At 38.8% G+C, this 26,113-nt stretch overlaps 1 protein-coding gene and 1 pseudogene across 1 annotated transcript in view; both read right to left on the bottom strand.

Annotated features, from left to right (window-relative positions):
- DDAH1 (dimethylarginine dimethylaminohydrolase 1) overlaps positions 1 to 26,113 on the bottom strand; it is a 168,815-nt gene that overhangs the window by 78,254 nt on the left and 64,448 nt on the right. The window lies entirely within an intron of this gene.
- On the bottom strand, positions 19,731 to 19,830 carry LOC119528291 (annotated as a pseudogene).

Genomic DNA, 26,113 nt, shown 5'->3' with positions numbered 1-26,113 from the left:
AGTCACTTGGAACCTTAGAGTCATCTTTGACTCCTCCCTAATTCCTCACCCTTCTCCATGTTTCTACCACTGCAAAGGCTCTTGAACCCATATGCACTGCAATTTCCTAACAATGGCCTCATTCCCGATTGCCTGGACAATTACAAAAGCTTCCTAACTAGTCTCCTAATGGCTGGCTTTACCTTCTCCGATTCATCATACACACTGTAGCCAGAGTAGTTTTCCTAAAACAGAAATCTCAACAGTTTAAAAACCTAAGCTTACCTAAACATTCACATTTAAAATTTGCTTTTAAATGTGTAAAGTGTTTTTTTTTCCTGCAAATTTCTCTGTGAAACCTCACACAATTGTGTTAAGCCAGAAATATTTTCCCTGTTGAACAAATGATGAAACAGAGGGCCCACAAGATTAAATAATGTGTATTAGATGATTTCTAAAAAAATTAAGTTTGTCAAAATGTAACTTTATTTTCCTACATAAGGCATATTTTCTAGAGACAGAAAACAATCCAGGTACATCCAGTCAAATTCAGTGATTTCTCAGTCACTTTAGATTTAAACACAGTCAAGTTCAGGTCCTTCCTCTCCATCTCTTTCTTTCTAGTTGACACATATGCCAGGACAGGATGCTGTCCATTGTGCGGGCACCACTGTGGTCCTAGATTCTTGGTCACTGGCACTGCCATAGCTGAATGGCTACATTCCTGCTGATGTTCAGTTACATGGTCCATGTTGCCTTCTGTGGCCATATATTTTGGTTCCCCTTGTAAGATCCCTTTGCATTATCGCTCTTGCTCACTCTCTTTCTCAACCAACTCACTGCTGCAGGGACAGATGCAAGAGCATTCAGCTCACCAGGAGTCCATGTGCCACACTGCTGCATCCTGGAGTTCAGGACAGGATGTTGGCTATTTCCCCTCTGCCGTAGCCTTCCCACATCAGTGCTTGGATTCCATGAGATATGAAATCTCCTGGACTTCAACAAATGCCATCTTTGCATTACAAGATAGCAGAGGGTGGTGCCTTTGATTAGAGCAGCCTAAAAGACAAAGATCTCTTCCTCCATTTGGTTTTCCTCCATCACCTCAAGGAGCAGACAGGTCATTTCTGCTTGGGAGTGGCTCCATTACTTAACCTCTCTGCACCCCAGCTTTGGCACAACTGGGCTAATAATAGATGTGTGGTGAGGATTAGAGGTAATGTAGGTAGAACACCTAGAAAAGTGATTAGCAAAATATTTCTTACTTTCAATTCCAAAATCCCCAAGTTCTGAAAAGCAAGGATCTTTTTTTTTTTTTAAGTTTAGTGCCAAAACTCAATTGGTGGCAAAGACCTGACCTGATGTGAAGATATTTATAGGCTTTCTCTCACTTAGAATGAATATTCATAGGTTTTGCTTTTTGCTGCACACATATTAATGTGTTCGATTACAAGGTGCTACTTCAGATCCATTTAGGTGTGTTCTGTAACACACAGTTTACAAATCTGACCCCCCCCCCCCACCACGGGTTTCAGCAAAGGAATTATGCATCTGAAAATTATTTTCTCTGGTATAGAGTTCTAGGTTGACAGTTATTCTTTTTTGCAATTTAAAGATTGTCATTACACTGTCTTCTGGCGTGCATGGTTTCTAATGAGAATTCTGCTGTCATTTCTTCTCTGTTCTTCCATATACAATGTGTCTCTTTTCCTCTGGTTACTTTCAAGATTTTTCTCTTCATCACTGGTTTTTGGCAATTTGATTAAGACATGTGTGGTAGGCTGAATCATGTCCCCCACAAAGTCATGTTCAGGTCCTAACACCCTGTCCTGTGGGTGTGAACTCATCTGTAAATAAAGTTTTCAAGTCCTAACCCTCATTCTTGTGGGTATGGACTCATTTGTAAATAGGATCTCTGAAGATACTATTAAGGTGAATTAGAATTGAATTCAGTGTGGGCCTTAATCCAACATGACTGAAGTCCTTATAAGCAGAGGAAATTGGGATACAGCCAGTCCGGTGAAACCAGAGGAGGAGAAAGGAGACAGATTACCATGTGGCAGAGGCAGATTGATTGCCGGCAAGCCACACCAGAAAGCTACAGACTCCGGAGAAAGCATGGCCAGTCTGTATCTTGATTTTGGACTTTTAGCCTCCAAAACTGACAGACAATAAATTCCTGTTGTTTTAGTCAACCAGCTTGTGGTATTTGTCACAGCAGCCCTGGCAGGCTAAGACAGTGTGTCTTGGTTTGGCTTTCTTTATGTTTCTTCTGCTTGGATTAACTGAGCATTTTGGGCTCATAGTTTATCAGCTTCGGAAAATGTTTAGTCATTATTTCTTCAAATATTTTTTCGTCCCCTTTCCCCTACCCCCCAATCCTTTTCTGGGAATGTAATTACATGAATGTTGCTTGTCCCAACAGTTCAGCAAGACTTTGTTCATTTCTTTTTCAGTCTTTTTCTGTGTTTCTTTGGGAAAGTTTCTATTGCTATGTCTTCAAGTTCACTGATTTTTTTTCCCTTCCCACAGTGTCTATCATGATCGTAGTCACATCCAGTGTATTTTCCATTTATGATACTGCTTTTTCATTTTTAGAAATCTCATTGGGGTCTTTTTTATATCTTCCATATCTTACCTCATCATGTTCAGTTTTCCTTTACATCCTTGAGCATATTTGAGATTTTATGATTAAGATCCTTGCCTAATTCCCTCATCTCTATCATTCAAAGGTCTCTTTCTGTTGAATTGATTTTCCTCCTGAATATGGGTCATATTTTCCTGCTTTTTTGTATGCCTGTTAATTTTTTATTAGGTAGTAGACACTACAAAGTTTTACATATTAGGGTGGCAGATTTTGTTGAATTTCTTTAAACAGTGTTGGATTTTATTCTGTCATGTAATTAAATAACGTTTGTATCAGTCTCATCCTTACAAGGAATGCTTTTGGGTTTTCTTATGTTGATTCCAAAGAAGTCTTTGTTATGGGGCTGATTTACCCTCATTATTAAGACAAAGCTCTTCTAAGAACTCTACCCAATACCCTATGTATTAGGAGATCATTCCATTCTGGTGGGTGGGAATATGAACTATTCCCAGTTCTGTGTGAGTTCTTTGGTCGACTGTTTTCTGGTGGTTCTTTCTCTGGCCTCGGGTAGTTCCTATTACACATATGCAAACACTCGGCCAGAGACTCAAGGAACTCCTCTGCAGATCTCTAAAATGCTCTCTCTGCGCAGCTCCCTCATCTCCAGTACTTTGCCCTGCAAATGTTACCATCTTTGCCCTGCAAATGTTACCATCTTGTCTCTTCAAACTCTGGTCTGTCTCCATGGCAAGACCACTGGGCTCTGTTCTGTTTCCCCTCCCTCTGCAGTGGCCTAGAAACTGCTTCCAGATAGTGGGGCAATTGTGGGGATCATCTCATTTGTTTCCCTTTTCTAAGGGATCATAGGCCTATGCTGCTTATTATTATACAATGTCTGAAAACCACTGTTTCATGTATCTGGTCCAGTTACCTAACTGTTTACAGCAGTAGAGAAATTCCTGTAGCAGCTAATCCTTCAAAGGTAGAGTGGAAGACTCAAGCCCATGTACTTAAATATTGTTATTTTGCTTCCCTGACAACCTATATATAATATAATTTCTCATAGCTTAAGTCAATGTTTTTCTGTCATTACAACAATGAGGACCAACATTCCATCTCTTAACAAATAAACGGATGGTCTAGAAATTAATTCTATAAAAACAAATCATGTGATTCGTGATGATCTTGGTGATGTTAGGAGGAGAGGGAGCAGAAAGTGAGTGTGGCAAAACTCCTTGAGGATTTATTTAAATGTTACTTAAAGTGTTATGTTTTGATATAGCTGTTAACTCTAACAGAGCTTGGAAGCCTGCCAGAGGACCCTCACTGAGGGGGTCAAAGCCACTGGCACAGAGCAAAGCAGCTGGAAACACACAACCATAACTACATCCTGGGAGGATTTCTAACTTGAAGTAAAAACAAATCCAGAAGGGTTTGAGAAAAAAACATTCCATTCAGGCCTGGTGAAGAAAACCAGGAACATTTTAGAATAAAATAAAAGGTTAGTAAAATAGATAGTAAATTATAGCTTAATGACTGAATTCTTTAATAATTTGCTTTTAGGAGGGCTACCTCATTTTTAATATATTTTAAAGAGTATTATCAAGTTGGAAAATATGCCAGTCTTACTCAAATCATTTTGCCCATGGTAAAACTGTATATTTGGGTGACAAAGCCTTAACCAAGATACAGCCTCTTATCTGGTGGTAGTTTACTCTGAAGTCAGCACAGCCTGGCAGGGAGACGGGTCTGGGAGAAAAGTTCAATGGAATCAGCCTGACCTCATTCTGACTAGAGGATCTACCACACACTTACTAGGGTGTGACCTTGTGCCAACTTCTGGTTCCTTATCTGTAAAGTGGGGATTATAACAATGACTATCTCATTTTAAATGAAATAATCTGTGTAAAATCTTTAGCACAATGTCTAGCACGTAGCAAGCTTTCAACAAACTTCAGCTATTGCTACTATTATAACTACTGTTAAGGAGAAAGTAAACTGCCTCCTGAACCCTAGCCGTATAAATGAAAGTGATATAGATAGACAGTAAATGTGATAAACTATGACATCACAGAAATAATCTAATGGTCGATTGAAAAGTTACTGGATAAAAGTAATTCTAATCCATGTTCACATTTTCCCCCTTAGAAATGAAAACTGGAAACATGGCAGGAAAACAGCATTTTTTTATTTGCCTGGCTTTTTTTTTCCTAGTCTCATTTCCAAATGTGTTTCCAGAATCATTAAGTTCCTTAGGAAAGTGTATTTTTTTTCCATGAAAAAACTTCATGAAAAATGTTATTATAAGAACCCATAGGTGTCTCCTATTTCACTTATCTGTATGCAGCACTCAGGAAAATCCTAGTAGATATTACCACTCCAGGGCAATCAATGGCTTTCTGAAAAATGCCCCCAAAAAAGAAGAAAGGGTCACCTTCACTGTGCTCCTGATGAAGCTATTTTCACCTACTTTCAACGTAGAGTATTTGGTTTCCTGACTGACAGAGGGCATCTTTGTTAAGATCTAGTGGTCCAGGACTCATTGAAAGCAAATCATACTGACAATCCCTGAAAGAACACACAGCAAGGTATGTAAGTTCACAGGCTTTGGAATTGAAAAATTCAGTTTAAATCCCTGTTCTGATAGTTACTGGCTGTGAGACCTTGGATGAGTTAAGTATACCCTGAGCCTTATCTGTAAAATGGACATTAAAATTCATTTGTTACCTCACAGGGTTGTTATGATGCATAAAATGCTATATGTAAAACACTTAGCATCCCCTATGTACAATGTTCATTAAATGCTTGTTATGAAATTTTAATCTGGGAGTCCAGACAGTCTAGGTGAAAAACCTGCAATACTGGCTATGTGCCACCACCATCTCTACTGACTTATCCACTGGACAGACATATGCTGAGTGGCTGATGCTGTGTCAGGCCTTGTACTGAATGCTTCCATTTTTTAGTTGACATGCTCTTGACAAGACTGTCTTCACCACAGACTAAGCTCTGCGAGGGCAGCAGCATCTGTACTCTCATCATCAATGGCTGCATCACTACAGGGCTGGGTTCAGTGTTTACAGACTGGAAGGGCCAACAAGTATTTGTGGAATGAATAAATGAGCAAATGATGAATGAATGATATGACACAAAGATGATTAAGATGCTACCCTTGCCCTGAGGGAACTCATGTTCTAGCTGGAGCTAGAATTAGACCTCAAAAGGGGAATGGAGTCATGAGGGTTAGGGAGAGAATTTCAGGCAATGCGATAAAAAAAAAATTCCATTTCAATTATGGTGATATAGTTCAGTGATTATGACAAAAGGATGTGTAACCAAACCTGACACTTCTAGGAGACTCTTAATTTCTAGCATTCCTGTATTCACAGAAGTATCTTTATTACTTATAAAAAAAAAAAAAAAAGAAAAGAAAAGAAAAAGAAACTCCAGTAATTTTTAAGTTGAAGAGTAGAAAGAAATAGACTGTCACATATTTTTCTATGTTATGTCAGGCCAACTTCTGCCCCAATGTCTTTGCTTTGATCGCCCGCGGTTAGGGGTGTCAATCACCCCTACCATCCACCACCCCATGGCTATTTAGGAAGACACAAGGACAAATGGGGATCACATAACAGTTTTATCCAGGATCCCCTGGTAAAGGCCAAACTGGAGAACTGGTGCGGTCTCCTGGCTTCCAGTTATCCAGGTCTACAAGCAGCACAGCTCTGATTTAAAAACCCTGTCACACTGTCCTCCACTCTACCTGCCTTCCTGAGGCATTCCACAGAGCAACAGGAAACAGAATACAGGCAAACTCTTTCTACTCAGCAAAGAGAAAAAAGTGGAATCTGCTTCCTATGCTTGAGGCAAAGTGACTTACCAATCCAGTCAAAAATGTGGCTGAGCAAGAGGATTAGCCACCTCTGCCCATGGACAAAAAGATGAGAATGGTCATCCCATGGCCTTCCTCTTTAAGGAAATACGAGGAGCGGAAATAGAGTTCCCACCTCCCCCACTCTGTGTGCAACCTTTTTTTAGGAGACAGAAGAACAGGAGGATGCAAAAGGAATAAAAGACTGGGTATATTCTGGCTTCTCTTCTTTTCAAGTTGGTTCTAACTGATCTTTTACTCCTTTTGGATAAAATGGATACCTGTTCTTCTGCTACAGATAAAAGAAAGCCATGTGTTCTTTATAAAGATTTTTTAAGACCAACAAGACTACTAGTTGGTAGTGACTAGAAAAAGGGATTACAGCAGAAATATCCCAAAACCAAAGTTATTTTGTTTTTTATATGTATTATAAATAATAAGCTGGAGGAAATAAATCATTCAGTCACCAGGGGAAGTAGTTCTCCTACTTAGAGACAGCACAGGAAACAGCACTGCCCAAGTTCAATGGATGTTTTGTTAGGATTTTATTTTGGTTATGGGAAGTCCAGATGTAGTTACCTTATATTTTTTTGAGATTGCATCTATGGCAGCCCTGTTAAAGGAATAGAACTCTGGGGTCATGAAAGCTCACTTTTTTGTCTATGTGCCTGAGTTAACTCAGACTCTTTTCTTTGAAGATACTGGCCTTGTTTTGCCTCATCCCTGTCGTCTGTCCTGGAATACAGTCTAGAGCTCATTGGCCCTGTGTGTCAGAAATGATCAGGAAGGAATGTCTGAAGAACACACAGTCTCCTCTTCTATAAGGTACACTTGAATTAAGATAGTTCATAAGAACAACACTTGTGTTTCCCCACAGAACTGTTCTGTGTTGCACGTTGGTGTGATGCCTTCCAATATGCACTGAGGGGCTTTATGAGACGGGGCCCACGGAGTGCATCACCACATCTGCCTAAAAACGTGGTAGGTGGTGCTTTTACATTATTACATACTGTCCACTTGGGGTCCCCAGGAGGAAATTCCTCTCTGAGCTTAGTAATAACACTTCCACTTCTCAACATGAACCAAGTTTGCCTCTTTATGTTGGCAATGGGAAAGCTAGAGTGGAATCTGTGATCCAACCTATAATAGTTGGTAGGACATGCATATTTTAAACTGTGTTCCTGGTTCTACCTGATGTTTATTATTCTCTTCTTCCTTCACTCATCTTTTGATTGATTCAACCTTGTATTTTATATAATCTTCTACGCTGCTTTACATGCCCTCAGTAACATAATGGTGCACAAATGGAAAACATAAAAATAAAAGTAGGGATACGATCTATCCCCATGATGTGATTACACCCTTCAAGATAGGGAAGGCAAATGGGGTTTCTATAGCTTTATTACTTAATGCTAGAACACTGAGCTAAATAGTGAACACTTCCAAATACACAATCCTGGATTGAAACCCTCTTTCCTCATTAAATTTTGGTGCTGTGTAGAAATAGACTTTAAGTACATAAAAGAAGCTGTAATAATACACTGTGTTGACAAAGTCTTAACAATAAAATGACAGAAATCTTTCCTTTTTCCAAGAGCCTAAGAGCTCCAAAAGGATCCTACTATGAAAACTTGAAATTAATTAAAAATGAAATCTTATTGTTATTGATATCTTTTTACCTGGATTTATTCACTTTCTGGGAACATTGGAGAACAATTAAATAAATCGGAAATTCTAAAGATAGTTTTAACAGCACATGCAGAATAGTGTGGTTAATATTTACATTAAGGAAAAAGGGTTGCAGAGAGGCACAAATATAATTTTACCTTGAATTTTAAGAGAAGCAGCTTCTGAGCTATTTTTAAATTCTTATAGAAGAATCAGAGATTCAGTTATATGTAAATTTTAAAGAGAAGCACTATATTATCTTACTTGAAAGAAAACATTTTCACAAACCTTCTTATACCTAATTCTTTTTTAATGTGTCCTGAAAATGTAGTCTTTTTAAAAATCCATCTCCTATTTCTCCCATCCAGCCAGGTTCTAAGTGCAAAATATTTTCCTGAGTCTTTCACCTAACAGCAAATGAAACTACTTTCCAAACTTTTTTCTATAGGCAAAATATTTTTTAAAGACAGTATGTACAAATTACGCATACTGTTTCAGCCTCAGATTAATTTGATATTTTCTTTTGAAATCTATAATCTCAGTTATAATTACTAAGATACAAAAGTGCTTTGTGGATTTCCTGGCAGATATGGCTGACCTAGAGGTTTCATTTCTAGAAAACACAATTAACTAATAAAAATCTTCTCAGAATTCTCATTTTTGCTCCAAAAATATTAGTTTAACTTCAACAGATACCTGCTCTCTTAAGAAAGCTGTGTACAGGCCCTCAGAGGAACTTCTGTTCTGAGTGATAAGGAGAGACCTGTGTGTGTTGGCCGAGGTCTGGGACTCCCCCTCAGGGCCGCCTAATGTTTGATCCGGTGAGCAAAGATAGCCAGCTTGAGGGCATTTTCCCCTTGGACATGTAAACTCCTGGGTTTACCAAACAGAACTATTTAAAAAAGGAAAACAGAATAGTTACAACCACAAAAAATCTGAGAAGAACCATTCAAAACGTGCGAGAACACTGTATTTAAAATGTTCTTACAGGCTTGTTTCTGTAAGGGCCGTCTAAACATCCCTAAGCTCTACTATTTGGGAATCTTATTTATAGGCACAGCATGCGGGAGCGTTTGTGATTTTTCTATTGGAACTCTCAGCACTTTACTTTAAAAACTGTCTAAAGTCAAAAACTGAAATACTGATCTATTTTTCAACCCCCAAGTTGTTCCATAGTCAACATAACGTCGAACATTTTTGAATAAAGGATTCTTTTGGCTGGCTGTGATCAGGTAAGTCATAAACTTATAAAGGTGAATATATGTTATTGACACATACACACATACACATACATACACACACACAAGTCTTTTCTCAGTTGGGAAAAGACCTATTTTCCCCCAATGCTGAATTATGTATTAAATCAGTTCAAATTTATCATGGATCATTTATATGTAATTTAACATAGTTGTTAAAATAAATGAATGTTTCAGTCTATTTTATGTTACATTGTTTACTAGAAAAATAATTCAATGGGTAGAACATATAAAATACAGTTTCCCTTTTGTGACTACTTAGAAATAGATACATGTTGTACTCTTGGCAAAATTTACATGTAACTTTTTTAACAACGTAATTACTGACAATAAAACACTTTAATTAATATAAAACAATTTCTATACCTTAAATCATAACAATATTCCTCCTTTTGCTACTTTTAATAGGATAAGAAATCTTTCTATAACTAGTTTTTAACAGTAAATTTCTAGAATAGTTTAAGCCCACTGGGGAGGGAGGGGTTGGTGGAATTTTCCTTTACGGACTGTAAATTGTATTCCATAAATTAATCAGAAGAATTCAGAGCAACATTACAATTTACAAGTATTAAGCATTTAATGATCTCCATTTCTGGAATCTACTTCCTGAGGATGCCACTGGATCATAGTGACCCGTTCTGCCTACAGGACTGCAGGTGACAAACCCTGCAGGACCACATTCTAGAAGGCACTGCGAAGCTTCATTTGTCCTTACCATAGCTGACTGCCATCAAACTGCCATCCAAAACTGCTTTAGGGAAACAGTTCCTCTGCAATCTTTTCAACAGATTCCCTGTTTCAACATCCACCTATGTTACTGCAGAACAGTCTGACCTGGATTGAGCCATGGAGCAAATAATAACACTAACTGCAACTCCAGACAGAAAAAAATAGGAGTTAATTTTCCAGACTCTTGTGGGAATACAGAGTATGTCTGCTGAAATGGAATCCAAGAGCTCAATGATATTGTAGACTCAAGTATTTCTTTATATTCCACGTAATGACTTTTCCTTTCTTGGTGTTTTATAACATACTACTGAGCCGTGATTTACAAAGTGAGGGAAATTCTCCCTATCTCTCTCTCTCCCTCCCTCTGTCTCTCTCTCTCTCTCTGCCTCCCCCTCCCTACCTCCCTTCCTCTCTCCCTCTCTCTCTGTCTCTGAAGTTGAGTTATACAAACTATAACTGCAGAGTGAAACTGACAGAAATTCACAGGAGTTGTTCCATATAGTGTTCTTACTGAACCCCACCACTGCAATTTAAATCAGCTTATGCCAAAGGGGGAAAGTAATAAAATCTAGACTCTTCTATCCATCCCAAGGCTTTCTTTTAACTTTTGAGAACATCATTTCTTTAGGCATTAAACCTAAACTTCTTTCCTTTGGGTTTTTGTTGTTGTTGTTGTATTTTAATTTTTTTTTTTTTTTTAAACTTAGACAAGTTGTAGATTTATAGAAAAGTCATGCAGGAAATACAGAGTTCCCATATACCTGCCCCATTATCACACATTTTGCATTAGTGTAGTACCTTTGTTACAACTGATGAGAGAAGATTATTATAATTATACTATTAACTATAGCTCTGGGTTTTGTTTTGCTTTGTTTTTGCCCAGGAATGACTGACTCTACACCCTCCTCTTAGAAGAGTCTGACTGATTATTCCATCCTCACTCTATGTCATTCTCAAACCTGTCCTATCTTCTCGGTTGGCAAAGGAGGACACACTCCTTTGCCAATACCACTGTTAAGCTTTATGAGGCCTCCCTCTTTTATGCAGGGACCACCAGACTCATCATTTCACATCATCCTGAGGGCAGATATGCTAGCAGTTCTCCTCAGTTTAATTCAAGAGATAGGCCAAAATGGATCTGATTCCATTTGGTCTACACCTAGCACAACAAAGATTACCTATCTAAAATTACAGAGGGACTAGTCAGACAACTAGGGTAAAGATCTTGTTTTTCCCTGATGTTAAAAAACTTACTGTAAAAATACTGTACTGGGCTCTGTAAAGGGTGTGCGTCATAAGGTTGTTAGTACAGACACAGAGATGTTTCCTCTAAGCAAACACAGGTGTCAGGAAGCTGAAGCATTTAAGTAGGGTCACTCCTTATTTTTCTGTAAGCTTAGTTTAAAGTCAAAAAAGTAATGTTCTGCACCAACAGCAGTGCTGGTACTAAGGCATGGTCCATTCCCTGCTTCACATTTGGCCCGGAAATGCTTGATCCCTGGCTGAAGCTAAGACGCCCTAAATGAAGTTTTAGCAATGAAGAGTAAACCGGAGAAGATACGTTGGATTAGAAGAAGTCTTAAGAGAAGGTGGGGTCCTGTATGAGACAGGGGCCCTTGAAGAGACAGGGGAGACAAGAACCCCCAAATCATAAACATGCAGTTTACCTATCTGCAAGAGAGAAGCCCAAGGAGAAGGATTCTTCTATGCCCTCACAGGAGAGAAAAGGTCTCCCCTCCTCACCCTAATACACCTCTGTTACAATCAGAAGTAAAACAAAACACTTATATTGCCAACATAAAACAAATAGGGTTTGGTTGTGAGTATTTAAGAGCATACTGATATTAGCATCCAACAACATGAGAAGAGATGAGAACTGACATTTACCCAGGACCCACTGTGTGCCATCTGATCCCCACAATAAGCTAGTGTAGGGTACATTATGTTCATTTTGCAGATGAGGCAGTTGGGGCCCAAAGCGGGTAAGTAATTCGCCCAGGGTCACACCATCCAGGACACAGAGGAGCCAGGAACCCAACCCAGGTCTAACTCCAAAGTCCATTGCTTGGGATGGAAGACATATTCAGGTCCTAAACTCTGGGCCTGTGGGTGTGAACCCATTTGTAAATAGGACCTTTGAAGATGTCATTATTAGTTAAGCTGTGGACTGATTTGTGAAAAGGATCTTCGAAGATTCTGTTTAGACGAGGCCAAATTGTATCAGGTGGGCCATAATCCATATGACTAAAGTCCTTATAAGCAGGGGAAATTTGACAGTCAGTTAGTAGAAGGCAGAAGTAAGAAAAGACAGAGGGGTGGCCATGAGACGGAAGACTGTCGTCACTAGAACGTTAAGAGACTTTGGAGAAAGCATGGCCTTGCTGGCACCTTGAATTTGGACTTCTACCTTCCAAAACTGTGAAACAATAAATTCCTGTTGTTTAAGCCAACCAGTTTGTGGTATATGACATAGCAGCCCTTGCAAACTAAGTCACCCATGTTCTGTCCCAAAACCTCTTTTAGACTATTCGCTACCACTCTTATGAGCGATTTATGAAACAGAATTTTATCCTGGGAAACAAAGGAACAGAGAAGAGAAGCTTTTCCCATTATCAGATATTTTTAAAAATACTTTGTTTTTAAGTTGAGATATTACACTTGGTCTCTTTCTCGCTCTTTTTATTTTGTACTCCAAATTATCCCTTTCCTCTTATCAAAATGAAACATTAAACTCTATGCTAAATTATGGCATTCTCAATAGTGTAGCATCACTACCCAGTCAAAAAAAGAACATAAATGAAACTTTAGGAATATAAATTCCTAGGAATTTAGGAAAGTAAAAAAATATTTTTTAACACTTAAAATATTCAGGAAGGATACATGTAGGACATAATATACATAATATACTTTAAAGGTTCATAAATACCATTCTTTTATGGTATGTTTTTAAATTTTTACATTTAAAAATCTATTACATCAAAGCTTCAAAATGCTATGTTAAATTACATAGAGTATATTTTAATGAAAATATATTGAAATTAGAGTATATTTAGTGAAAATTAAAGAAAATCTTCATTTGAAACATATAAGAACAAACAAACACTTTATATTTTAAAAGATTTTAGACCTTCCTAGTCAAGATTTTGTTTTGGTGCCTGTGTCTACTTTTTAAACATTTCCATTTCCTCTGCACACATATTTCAGAAGAGTTATGAACAAGAAGTTTTCTCGTATATTTTCCCAAGCAGTTAGATAATCCTTTAATCGGCTAGAAAGTCTTCCAGCAGCAAATCAACGTTCCACTGCCCCAGTATTAACATTATGGGCAAAGTTTTAATTACAAATTAAGAAAGAAGAAAGATGCAAAAAATTAATACATTTTGCCCTTTTTACATACCATGTAGAATGAAGCCTCAGTATGCTTGAAAAATCTCTTAGCAACTGAGAATGGAGCCAGCCAACAATGGATGATTCATTGATTTAGTTTGAGTGTGCAGGAATGTCTGCCAAAAGGTCTGAATAAACTCACATTGCTAGACACTGTGGTAAAACGTACCCTGACCTCTTTTAAAACTCTATCAGAGTGGAAAACTTGCAGCTTTCCAGCAATTCAGTGACGTCTGGAAATACACTTGAATTATAATATCTTGTTTTTATAACAATAGTCTTTATTAGATTATCATTTTCACCTAATTAGACAATGGCTGCTACTAATTGGAGATTCCCAAAGCAATATCACTGTGTTTTTATGTACCAAAAAATGGATGCCTATTCAATTTAACTCTGAAAGGCTTTTTGAAATCTGAAACTGAAACAACTAATTGTTAGTTTTCGTAATATTGACTCAAAGATTGTGCAATGTTAGTCTAAACAATAATTTGTGCATTTAAAATTGGTACACATTAGGCAATAGATAACTGATGTCTGTCACTACACATAAATATGTAGAGATTATACTAGAGCATCCTATCTTATAGTTAGATAAATTTAAAGAGTTCAGTTCTTTTGCTTACATCTGTCATTTGTCCTTCAGCATACTTTTTTTTTCCTTTTTCATTTTTATTGGGATTATCCAGATACCATACAATTATCCAAAGATCCAAAGCATACAATCACTTGCCCCTGGGTACCCTCATACAGCTGTGCATCCATTACCACACTTAATTTTTGTTCAATTTTTAGAAACTTTTCATTACTTCAGATAAGAAATAAAGTGAAAGATGAAAAAAGAAAAGGAAACTCGAATCCTCCCCTATCCCTAACCAACCCCCCTCAACTGTTGACTCGTAGTGTTGGTATAGTACATTTGTTACTGTTTATGAAAAAAATGTTGAAATACTACTAACTATAGTATATAGTTTGCAATAGGTATATATTTCTTCCCTATATGCCCCTCTATTATTAACTTCTAATTGTATTGTCATACATTTGTTCTGGTTCATGGAAGCGATTTCTAGTATTTGTACAGTTCATCATGGACATTGCCCACCATAGGATTCAGTTTTATACATTCCCATCTTTTGACCTCCAACTTTCCTTCTGGTGACATATATGACTCTGAGCTTCCCCTTTCCACCTCATTCACACACCATTCGGCACTGTTAGTTATTCTCACATCTTGCTACCGACAGGTCTGTTCATTTCCAAACATTTAAGTTCATCCTAGTTGAACATTCTGCTCATACTAAGCAACCACTCCCCATTCTTAAGCCTCATCTTATATCTTGGTACCTTATATTTCATGTCTATGAGTTTACACATTATAATTAGTTCCTATCAGTGAGACCCTGCAATAATCGTCCTTATGTGTCTGGCTTATTTCACTCAGTATATTGCCCTCGGGGTTTTGTCATCAACCCATTTTTTTTTTTTATATGGTTTTGTTCACTCACCATATATTCCATCCTAAGTAAATAATCGATGGTTCTCTGTATGGTCATATATTTATGTGTTCACCACCTTCACCACTACCTATATAAGGGCATCTACATTTCTTCCACAAGGCAGGAGGGAGAGTCAAAGAATGTAGAGAGGCAAAAGAAAGAGGAAAAAAAAATGACAGCTAGGAAGCAGCAAAAGGAAAAATAACCTTAAGTCAAAGTAGAGTAAAGAATCAGACAATACCACCAATGTCAAGTGTCTAACATGCCTCCCCTATCCCCCCCTCTTATCTGCATTCACCTTGGTATATCACCTTTGTTACATTAAAGGAAGCATAATACAATGATTCTATTAGTTACAGTCTCTAGTTTATGTTGATTGCATCCCTCCCCCAATGCCTCCCCATTTTTAACACCTTGCAAGGTTGACATTTGCTTGTTCTTCCTTGTAAAAGAACATATTTGTACATTTTATCACAATTGTTGAATACTCTAGATTTCACCAAGTTACACAGTTCCAGTCTTTAACTTTCCTCCTTTCTTCTGGTGTCTGCATGCTCCCAACCTTCCTCTCTCAACCGTACTCATAATTATCTTTGTTCAGTGTACTTACATTGCTGTGCTACCATCTCCCAAAATTGTGTTCCAAACCACGCACTCCTGTCTTCTCCTATCACTCTGTAGTGCTCCCTTTAGTATTTCCTGTAGGGCAGGTGTCTTGTTCACAAAGTCTCTCATTGTCTGTTTGTCAGAAAATACTTTGAGCTCTCCCTCATATTTGAAGGACAGCTTTGCTGGATATAGGATTCGTGGTTGGCGGTTTTTCTCTTTCAGTATCTTAAATATATCACATCACTTCCTTCTTGCCTCCATGGTTTCTGCTGAGAGATCTGCACATAGTCTTATTAAGCTTCCTTTGTATGTAACGGATCGCTTTTCTCTTGCTGCTTTCAGGATTCTCTCTTTGTTTTTGACATTTGATAATCTGATTATTAAGTGTCTTGACGTAGGCCTATTCAGAACTCTTCTGTTTGGAGTATGCTGCGCTTCTTGGATCTGTAATTTTATGTCTTTCATAAGAGATGGGAAATTTTCATTAATTATTTCCTCTATTATTGCTTCTGCCCCTTTTCCCTTCTCTTCTTCTGGGACACCAATGATACGTACATTATTGTACTTTGTTTCATCCTTAAGTTCCTGGAGAAGTTGCTCATATTTTTTCATTCTTTTCTCCATCTGCTCCTTTGCATGTAGGCTTTCAGGTGTTTTGTTCTCCAGTTCCTGAGTGTTTTCTTCTGCCTCTTGAGATCTGCTGCTGTATGTTTCCATTGTGTCTTTCATCTCTTATGTTGTGCCTTTCATTTCCATATATTCTACTAATTGTTTTTTTGAACTTTTGATTTCTGCCTTATGTATGCCCAGTGTTTTCTTTACAGCCTCTATCTCTTTTGCAATATCTTCTCTAAACTTTTTGAATTGATTTAGCATTAGTTGTTTAAATTCCTGTATCTCAGCTGAAGAGTACTTTTGTTCCTTTGACTGGGCCATAACTTTGTTTTTCTTAGTGTAAGTCATAATTTTCTGTTGTCTAGGCATAGTTTCCTTGGTTACCCAAATCAGTTTTTCCCAAACCAGAACAGGCTCAGGTCCCAGAGGGAAGAAATATTCAGTATCTGGTTTCCCCAAGGGTGTGTCTTAGAAAATTTCTCTACTCTGTGATACCTCAGGTCACTGTGCTTTTCTGCCCAGCAGGTGATGCCTGTTGGCCTATAATTCTTGACTGGTGTGAGGAGGTATGACCGTGTTTCCCCAGGCTCTGGGGTCTGGTTCTGAATGGAAAGGGCCCCACCCCTTTTCTCTTGGAGAAGATAGACCCCCTAGGGGGAGGTCATTAGCATTTAAATGGTCTCTCTCTCTGCTTGTGCTGTCTCCACCCTTCTCTGATTCACAGCCCTGGAAACTGAAAATGACTGGGGTTTTCCCCACTGAGCTGAAAAAGAAACTGATAGTCCCCTTCAGACCTAGTCCAAAGTGACCCTCTGGCTCTCCAAGGTCAGTCATCACCCAAAGCCTCTGTCTATTTTTTGGGGATTCGTACCTGTAGTGAGCAGTTCACACTCGCTACTTAAAACCCCAGTTGGAGCTCAGCTGAGCTATATTCACTTGCTGAGAGAGAGCTTCTCTCTGGCACCACAAGGCTTTGAAGCTCGGGCCATGGGGGAGTCTCATGACTTGGATCCGCAGGTTTTACTTACAGATTTTATGCTGTGATCTTGGGCATTCCTCCCAATTCAGGTTGGTGTATGATGAGTGGACGGTCTCATTTGTCCCCCCGCAGTTATTCTGGATTATTTACTAGTTGTTTCTGGTTTTTTTTAGTTGTTCCAGGGGGACTACTTAGCTTCCACTCCTCTCTATGTCGCCATCTTGCCCAACCTTCAGCATACTTTTGATGGGTAAGTATTATTTCTTCTATTTTAGAGCTGGAAGAAGATGCACAGAGAATTTAAATTGTGCACTTGAGCTCACAGCAAGTCAAAGGCAATACGAACTTTCTAGTTAAAAATTGGGTACCAGAGCCATTGCTACTTCACAACTCACAACATCAGCAGCGATAATAAAATAATTTGCGAACTCAAATCTTCTTTCCCAGTGTTGGACCAAGGCATATTTCCTGTTTTAGTTTACTAGACTGTTTAAGCAAATACATGAAATGGGCCAGGTTAAACAATGGGAATTTATTGGCCGATGGTTTTGAGGCTAAAAGAAAGTCCAAATCAAGTCATCATCAAGGCGATGCTTTCTCCCCAAAGACTGGCATTCTGGGGCTGGCTGCCAGGGATCCTCTGTCACATGGCAAGACACATGGTGGCATCTCCTGGTTTCTTTCTTCTCTTCTGGATTCTGCTTCAGCTTCTTGCTTCCTGTGGTTTTCTCTTTTTCTATCTTAATTTCATTCTCTTATAAAGGACCCAGGATTAAGACTCATCTTGGTGAGGTGGGACACACCCAATTGAAGTAACCACATCAAAAGGTCCTACTTACAATGAGTTTACACTCACAGAAGTGGATTAAATTTAAGAACATATTTTCCAGGGGTACATACAAATTCCAACCACCATGTTTCCCAACTTCTTTTACTCTTGACAAGCGCAAGCACAGAACAAGGAACTTTCTGCCCTGAAAGAACTTTGCTTTTGTCTGCTTTACTTTCTTCTCCTCCTTTTCCTCTTTCTCCTCCTCATCCTCCCTTTCTTTCTTTTTCTTGTATTTTTGTGGCAAAATATTCAAACAATAAAGATTCACTGAAAGCTCCCACCTCCTCTTCTGGCCTCTCCTTCAGAGGTAACCACTGTTATAAATTTTAGGTATTTTCTTTCACACTCTTTTCTGGGCATTTACATAGTTATTAAAAATACATATAAACATATAATTTTGATTTGTGGGGTTTTTCTATACTGTTAGTCTACAATATGCTTTCAAAAGAAGACTTCTTCAAGTTCTTTCCATATCTTTACATATAAATCTACTCATTTAAAATTGCTAAAAAGAATTTCACAGTATTCAGCTTACTTTCTGAAATGGGAAAAATTACATACAGACATTAACAATATAGCTGTTCTTCCAGCATATGTTAGATGGCCAAACAGAGAAACATGGCATGGAAAAGAGTAAAGAACTGAGGACACTGAATTGTCACTTTTTACTTACTTCACTGATGACAGTTCCATATATCCACCAGCAGTGGAAGTGATGAAAGGGCTTGTTACTCTGGACAATTCTGACCAACTAGCAAATACTGAGTTGTCAAGTGGGAAGGATAGAGATCTTGCAAGAAGGGGGCCATGTCAACTTGAGGGTCATGACAGAAGCAGACCGTTGAAAAAAACACACATGATCCTTACAGCTCTGAGAGAGCTGACAGTCCAGCTCTAAATGCCCTCTAGTCCCACAGTCACTGTTAGTCCAGGCTCTCAGGGTTTCTGGCGTGAGCTACTGCAGGAGTCCCTAAGTGGCTTCCCTGGATCCAGTGTTTTGGCCTTCCAATCTAGAGCAGAGTTATTCCCAAACAGCAAAATCTGATGTCACCACACAACAAAACACTTTCAGTGTTTTCCCTTCAACTGCAGTGTGGGATAAGGCATACTCATCTCAAGCTGGCATTCAATTTTTCTCCTATTACTTTAAGATCTAGTCACACCAAACTTCCTACTGTTCTTTGGGAGATTCTCTGTCACGCTTCTATGATTTTTCACATGCTGCCTAAAATATCCTTCTCTTTTCTCCACCTGGAACTACAATAATCATTCTAGATGCAGCTCAAATATTGCCTCTTTTGTGAAGAGCTACCTAACTCCCACAGCAGGTAGTTACTTCCATGTCCTCAAAGCAATGTGCACTCACCTCTAAGACGGCATTTCATACTGCTTGAATACTATTTGGCAATGCACATATGATCTTTCAGTTTTGTTTACAGGAAAAGTTATATATTAGTCAAAACCAATTTTGAGGGTTCCCCTGCTAAAGTTGTTGTCAAAATTTAAATTACTGATCATGACTCATGGTTCCACAAGTCTTCAGCCCTGTTTAAGTCGCTGAGCTGCAAGTTAATTGGGAAGATCCAATCTCCTTATATATATACCAACAAAGATCATGAAAACATAGATCTAAAGAAATTTCCTTAAAATTTAATGTTTCTCTCCCTTTGAGAAAAAGGAAAATGAGATTAATATTGAGTATTTTTTTTTCCTTTCAAATTTAAAAATATGGAGTGCTTCATGAATTTGCATGACATCCTTGTGCAGGGGCCATGTTAATCTTCTCTGTCCCATTCCAATATTGAGTATTCTTAGGTTTAGATAGTGTTTATGCTTTAGTTTAGAATGCATGCTTTGAGTATATTTTTAAAGACAATTTTGTAGGGGTCAGCATGACCTGGTCCCAAGAATACTTTGATGCCAAATTTTGCTTAACTTTATCTCATAAATTGTTACTTTTTTGCTTCTCTGACTGAATACCAAAGAAAATAAACCAATAAAAAATATTCTTCTGTTTCTGGGTAAGAACCTTGGGGGATATGGACCAACAAGGAGCAGGCACTGTTTCTGATGAATGGTGGGGAAGCAGGGCAAGGACACTTAAAAAAAAAAAAAAAGTAGAGTGGCCATCAAAGAGGGGGCTGCTGTAGACAGCACCACTTATCCACAGTGTTGGCATGACATCTTGAGACCCAACTCTACCCATATATTCTTCATATGTCCGCTGATCGAGTACCTTGGCAGGAGCCAGCCAAGCTGAGTCTTGGTCTAGCCCACAAGTTATCACAGCATCATAAAAGACACCGCAGGGCATATGAAAATATTCTGCCACCCTCGTCCAGGAAACAGATGAATAACCATGAGGCGGGAGTCTAAGAAAGAAACAGCATTCAAAATATTATGAATTCCCCAAATGAAATTTTCATACACCTTTTTAGAAGAGTTATTACCTAAAGAAAAGTAGGCCTGAGCTTTTTTGCTTGGCTTTAGAAATAGTTACTTTCACAAAATAGAGCAAGGAGCTAGAACAAAGAATTATAAATTAAACATCTGGAATAACTGTAAAAAGTACCTTAGAGTAAGTCTTAAAAAACAAACTATAAGTGTCAATAAGGACAAAGAGAAGAATCAATGTAACTGGAAAAATAATTTGAAAGGTTAGAGACCTGCCTTAAGTAGGCTGTCTGTTTGCCTGACAAAATAAATGTTGGCTCTGACAGGGGCGGCAGGTAGGGAGGGGGTATTGGTGCATGATTTAATCATCATGCAATGCTGCCCTTGTCCATCCCCTTCACTAAACCATGTGTGAGCTCATTTGGGGCAGGGACTGTGTTGTTCATTTCTGGATCCCCAGCCCATAGCCAAATGCCTACTCTGTGTACATCTGTTTAGATCCAGATGCCAGCACAGCAGACAATTAATCTATCCAGCTCTAAATAAAAAGACTGAGAAAGAGACATCTGCAGTTCCCGGTAGCTACCAGGATGATGACTGCTGAGCTATTTGAGGATGAATGTTGCGTTTCATTATCATTCTGAGGCTTCCCATGGAGCTGCTGCTGTGGATTCCTTAGAAGTATTCTGGTCATGCAGACTTCTTCTCTGAAAAGGAGGAATCTTAAGAAACCAGAGAAAGATCAGCTGACACCCCTGCCTCAGCACAGTGGAGACCAATCAATAGCTGGAAAGTGATTTAGAAAGGGATGAAAGCAGAATCTCCATCCCACTCAGGTCCATAAGAACTGTCTGTTCTGATATCATTAGGGCTTCCTTTTAAATTATCCCATTACTATAGCATGTACTTATAAAACATAGGAGAGAAAGAGGCATTGGGCTGATTTTTAAAACTCCTGTATGTACCAAATTTCTAGGCAGAGTGCTAGTAGTAGGAACTAGAATATATTTTCAAAAAATTAATTAGAAACATTTTAAAGGTTTTGTTTCAAGGCCTCGGATAGTCTCTCACATCCATAAACTGTCTTCATAATTCAACTCTGCCTGACAACAAGAATTTATTGACCATGGAGTCTAATGTAGTACCATGCCAGATGCTCTACTGCTCTGTTAAATGATACAAAGGAACACAGAAGTAATCAGTCTGCCACTGCAACACACCAAATTTCACCTTTCAGAATCTTCTACCAATTATTTCCCCTGCCTTTTCTAGTTAGTCCCTCATATCAAACCAGAGTGTCCCTTTGCTCAGGACAAGACTGTCTTACTATGACTACAGCCTCTTGGTCATTACTGTCCCCATGCCTCTGCTTGGTCCTTTCTCCCACCTAAAAAGCCTTCCCTTCTTCACTACCACTTGGTGTGGTGCAACTCAAATGCCCCTATACTTTTGCCCCCTAATCCCACCTCTCCCCGCTCTCACCATGAAGGCCCCATGTTGAGGCCATCTGCTGGTAAAAGATGAGGTGGATGGAGAAGACTTTCTTCTTCTCCATGCTTGGGAAAGCACAACGTTGGTTCCCTAGTGAATGATGAAGTCTTCTTAAGAAAAATGCAAATAGTATGTATAAAATATTTTGAGGAAAGTAATTAATGGATTCTAGGAATAGACTGCTGGAGTACAATGTAAAATAAATTCATCATTGTGAACACTTTGGAGAAGGACTAATACAATTAAAGAATTTTTAAAATATCTATGATATTATATAACAGCATCTACATACCAGCTTGCTTCATGGCTATTACCATTATCCAGCTACAATTATTTTTGATGGAATCAAGATAATTTAATGCACTTTAACCAGCTGATCTGAATCTTGCTGTGATAACCGGGAAGTAAAGGAAAATTACATATAGTTTTTCCATACAAGGACACTGGATCCCAGTCCTGTGAACCTGTGCCTTTGCACATATTTTTTGCAGCTGCTGATACACTTCAGAGCCAAAGCTGAATTCTGAAAATTTAGATTCCTGTGTGTTGTGATAATCAGGTGGGGTTTGGAAATGCCTTCAAAACTCTAATGCTCTCGCACTTTAACAAGGCTTCTGAAAAAACAATTTAACATCTGGAATAAAAAATGTTGTGGAAGTCCAAGACCAACAGAGAGAACATTAATGTGGCACTTCCCTCTCCTTCATCAACTAAATGGGTTTATTTTATAAAGACTCTGAGGAAGTTTATAGTAAGTAAAGTATGGAACAGAAGCAAGGTGGAGAAAACTGGATGCTGTAGATATTTATCATTGAAAGTCTTTCCCAAATATGCTTCTTTATTCTTTCAGCATCATTTTCTCTTCTAAAAGTCAATTCTGAAAAGGAAACTAAACTATCACATTCAAGCCTCTTTCATTTAACCTTTCTAAAACTGTTGAGTGAGGATAAGTAAAGAATCTATGAGGTTCAAATTTCACTCTTCCCTACATGCTTCAGAAGAGGACAAAGACAATGACATATTTCTTAAGTATTTGGACAGTCATGGTAACTAAGATCAATGCAAAAAGAAGAACTTATTCCTGTTGAATGCTTACTAATTCTCCACAGAGTTTTAGATATGGTTTAAAATGAAATTAAAATGTGTTCCCTACTAAAATACTAGGTTAACAAGTGCTTACCACATACATGTCAGGTAGTGCACATTTAGGTAACTATCAAAATCATCACAACTATCCTTTTTATGATGAGTAGTGAATACAGTGATACAGTGGAGCTGGCACAGAAAGAGACAAATAGAACAATGAAATAGAAGGGAGAGTGCAGAAACAGATCTGCACATTTATAGAGACATGACTCATGACAAAGAGGGCTTTGTAGAAAAGTAGGCAAAGGAAAGACTATTCAATAATGGTGCTAGAAGAGGGAAGGAGGGAGGGAGAGAAGAAGGTAAGGAACGAAAGAAGGAACAAAGGAAGGAAGGAAGGAGGGAAGGAACGAACAAACAAACTGGATCCCTACCACACACAATATAAACCCATTTCAAGTGCAAGTAAGGCCTTAAATGTGAAAGGGAAAGATAATATTTATAAACTGGATAAATTTGACATTAAAGTTGAGAACTTCTGTTCATCAAAAAATACTATAGAATAAAAAGGCAAGCCACAAACTTGGAGACAATTTTGCAACACATATAACCAACAAAGGATGTTTCCACAACATATAACAAATTCCTCTGAAAAAAGAAAAACTCAGTAAAAAATGGGCAAATCAATAGGTACAGACATTTCAAAGACCGGTAGAGAGATTAAAGCTTTGCCTGGCACAGGGATGGTGTTCAAACAATATTTGTGGGATGAATGAGAACACAAATGACCCATAAACATATGAAAAGATACCCAACCTCACTGGTAATCAGGGAAATAAAAATGAAAACCACAATGGAACACCATTTCATATTCACTACATTGGAAAAAAGAGCGAAGTCAAATAATTCCAAGAGTTGGTGAAAAAAGTGGGAAATGGGCACTATCATGCATTCCTATGGGAACATATAGGAACAATTCCTTTGGAAAATCATTTACTATAGCTGACAATATGTATACCTTGAAATCCAGCTCCATTCCCAGATATGTACCTCAGAGAAGCTCTTGCACATGTGGCCTGGTAGACATGTTTTAAGGCTATTAATTGCAGAGTTGCTCATAATAACAAGAAACTAGAAAACAACCCAAAAATAAATCCTCAATAGACTGGATAAATAAATTGGATATATTCATACACTGTGTTATGGATTGAATTGTGTCCCTCAAAAGGATATGCTATCGTGGGATGGAGAACACCTTCTTGACCAAAAGGGGAATGTGAAATAAATGGAATAAAGTTTCAGTGGCTGAGAGATTCCAAAAGGAGCTGAGAGGTCACTCTGGTGGGCACTCTTACTCACAATATAGACAACCCTTTTCAGGTTCTAATGAATTGGAATAGCTAGCAGTAAATACCTGAAACTATCAAACTACAACCCAGTAGCCTTGAATCTTGAGGACGATTGTGTAACAGTGTAGCTTACAAGGGGTGACAACGTGACTGTTAAAGCCATGTGGATCACACTCCCCTTTATCTAGTGTACAGATGAATGAGTAGAAAAACAGGGGCAAAAAACTAAATGAAAAATAGGATAGGGCGGGAGGGACAATTTGGGTGTTTTGTTTTTACTCTTAACTTTTTATTCTTACTTTCACTTTTTTCTGGTACAAGGAAAATGTTAAAAAAAAATAGATCAGGGTTATGAATGAACAACTATATGATGGCAATGTGATCAATGGAATTATATACTTTGGATGATTGTATGGTATGTGAATAAATCTTAATAAAAAAAAAAGGATATGCTGATATTCTAAACCTTAGGACCTCAGAATGTGACCCTTTTTAGAAATAGGGTTGTTAGAAGTGGAATTAGGCAAGCTAAAATGAGGTCATACTAGGGTAGGGTGAGCCCTTAATCCACTCTGACTGGTGTCCTTATAAGAACAGGAAATGTGGATACAGACAAACAGATGCAGGGGAGAATGTCATAACTGAGGCAGAGAACACCGTGGACTGCCGGCAAGCCACTGCCAAGAAGCCAGCAAAGAAGCATGGAGAAAGCCAGGAACTGCGCGGACTGGACACCACAGAGCAATCTGTCTTTGGGCATACTTCATACAACACTCATGAAAATGTCGAACTGCTGAGATCAGCGAAATCTGTAAGTTTTTGCGGCCAGGGGACCCGCGCCCCTCCCTGCCAGGCTCAGTCCCGTGGGAGGAGGGGCTGTCAGCTCCGGGAAGGAGAAGGGAGAACTGCAGTGGCTGCTCTTATCGGAAACTCATTCTACTGATCCAGACTCCAACCATAGATAGACAGAGACCAGACACCAGAGAATCTGTGAGCAGCCAGCCCAGCAGAGAGGAGACAGGCATAGAAAAAAAAAAAACAACACGAAAAACTCCAAAATAAAAGCAGAGGATTTTTAGAGTTCTGGTGAACCCAGAAAGGGGAAGGGCGGAGCTCAGGCCCTAAGGCGCATATGCAAATCCCGAAGAAAAGCCGATCTCTCTGCCCTGTGGACCTTTCCTTAATGGCCCTGGTTGCTTTGTCTCTTAGCATTTCAATAACCCATTAGATCTCTGAGGAGGACCCTTCTTTTTTTTTTTTTTTAATCCTTTTTTCTTTTTCTAAAACAATTACTCTAAGAAGCCCAATACAGAAAGCTTCAAAGACTTTCAATTTGGGCACATCAAGTCAAGAGCAGAACTAAGAGAGCTCTGAGACAAAAGGCAATAATTCAGTGGCTGAGAAAATTCACTAAACACCACAACTTCCCAAGAAAAGGGGGGTGTCCGCTCACAGCCACCATCCTGGTGGACAGGAAACACTCCTGCCCATCGCCAGCCCCATAGCCCAGAGCTGCCCAAGACAACCCAGTGTGACGGAAGTGCTTCAAATACCAGGCACACACCACAAAACTGGGCGTGGACATTAGCCTTCCCTGCAACCTCAGCTCATTGTCCCAGAGTTGGGAAGGTGGAGCAGTGTGAATTAACAAAGCCCCATTCAGCCATCATTTGAGCAGACTGGGAGCCTCCCTACACAGCCCAGCAGCCCAGAACTGCCCTGAGGGGACGGCACTCACCTGTGACATAGCACAGTCATCCCTCAACAGAGGACCCGGGGCGCACA

The sequence above is a fragment of the Choloepus didactylus genome, chromosome 2, assembly GCF_015220235.1.
Source record: "Choloepus didactylus isolate mChoDid1 chromosome 2, mChoDid1.pri, whole genome shotgun sequence".
NCBI lineage: Eukaryota > Metazoa > Chordata > Mammalia > Pilosa > Megalonychidae > Choloepus > Choloepus didactylus.
This window is presented reverse-complemented; position numbering and strand designations above follow the sequence as displayed.